The 1754-nt window shown below is 34.6% G+C and overlaps 1 pseudogene; it reads left to right on the forward strand.

The window, feature by feature from the left end:
* Window positions 1–955: 955 nt before the first annotated feature.
* Window positions 956–1310, forward strand: LOC145557509 (putative mitochondrial protein AtMg00820 pseudogene; annotated as a pseudogene).
* The last annotated feature ends 444 nt before the right edge of the window (window positions 1311–1754 follow it).

The following is a 1754-nucleotide window of genomic DNA, read 5'->3' on the forward strand; positions in this document are numbered from 1 at the left end:
CATCTCAGATTAGACCATGGTACAGAATTTGAAAACTCTATGTTTGATGAATTCTGTACAGAACAGGAGATTGATCATAACTTCTCTACACCAAGAACTCCATAGCAAAATGGTGTTGTGGAACACAAGAATAGAAGCCTTGAAGACATGGCTATAACTATGTTGATTTCAAATAGATTGCCTAGGAACTTCTTGGAAGAAAAAGTGAACACAGCATGCTACATCCTTAATAGAGTATTTGTTAGATCCATAACAACCAAAACTCCCTATGAACTCATTAAAGGGATATAACCTAAGATTTTTTACTTTAGATCTTTTAGTTGTAGATGTTTTGTTCATAATAATTGTAAAAGAAACATGGGAAAATTTGATGAACGTAGTGATGAGGCAGTTTTTCTTAGGATATGCCTTAAATAATAAAGCCTATAGAGTTTATAATAAGAGAAAAATGTGTGTTGAGGAATCTATACATGTTATATTTGATGAAATTAAACGATTGATTGATGAACAGGATTATGATGATGATTTTGAAATTGGACTTGTATGCAAGCAGGATCCAGATGAGAAATCAACATCATTGCAGAAGCAGCAGGTTGTAAATGAAGCAAACGAAGCAACTACAATGGAGAATGCAACTGGAACCCCCCTAAACACAGAACAAAATGTAGTAAATGAGGGAGTTTCTGAAGAAGTTCAAACTGAAAATCAAGTTGAAGCTCCTATAAAAAGAACCAGTCAACAACAATGAAGAAAGATTGTATCCGAACAAAGACTTCACACCAAAGCCCTGGAAAAATCAGAGATCACAGCCTGTTGATGGAATCATGAGTGATATCACAAAAGGAACTCAGACAAGATCTCAGCTTGGAAATTCTGTGCATTTTATGCATTCCTTCCATAAATGGAACCTAAGAACTATGTTGAAGCTTTAATTGACGCTGACTGAATTAATGCTATGCAAGATGAACTTAATGAGTTTGAAAGAAACAAAGTTTGGCATCTAGAACCTAGACCTGACAAGAAGAAGATAATTAGATTAAAATGGGTGTTTAGAAACAAGCTAGATGAGCATGACATTATTGTCAGGAACAAGACTAGAGTTGTTGTACAAGGTTTCAAACAACAAGAAGGAATAGACTATGAAGAGATATTTTCTCCTGTGGCCAGGTTAGAGGTTATACGCCTACTTATTGCTTTTGCTTCTTACATGGGTTTTAGGCTGTACCAGATGGGCGTTAAATGAGCATTTTTTATCGGATTTTCTTGATGAGGAAGTCTATGTGGAACAACCTCCTGGTTTGAGAATCTAGAGCTCCCAAACCATGTCTACAAGCTTGACAAAGCTCTTTATGGGTTGAAGCAAGCTCTTAGAGCATGGTATGAAAGATTATTTAAGTTCCTTTTGAAAAATGGTTTTAAACATGGTAAAATTGATAAAACTTTTTTTTTAAAATCAAACAGAACAGATATCGTAGTTGTACTGATTTATGCTGACGATATTTTACTTGGTGCAACTAATGAATCTTTGTGCAAGTATTTTGCTGACCTAATAAGTGGAGAATTTGAAATGAGTATGGTGGGGAATTAAATTTCTTCCTTGGTTTGCAAATAAAACAAATTGAAGAAGGAATCATGATCCATAAAAAAAAATATATCAAGGAACTGATCATGAAATACAAGATGGACAATGCAAAAACCAACAAGACTCCTATGAGTATTGGGACTAGGTTGGATAAAGATCCAACTAGAACTTG

This window comes from Chenopodium album, chromosome 9 (assembly GCF_948465745.1).
Source record: "Chenopodium album chromosome 9, dcCheAlbu1.1, whole genome shotgun sequence".
Lineage (NCBI taxonomy): Eukaryota > Viridiplantae > Streptophyta > Magnoliopsida > Caryophyllales > Amaranthaceae > Chenopodium > Chenopodium album.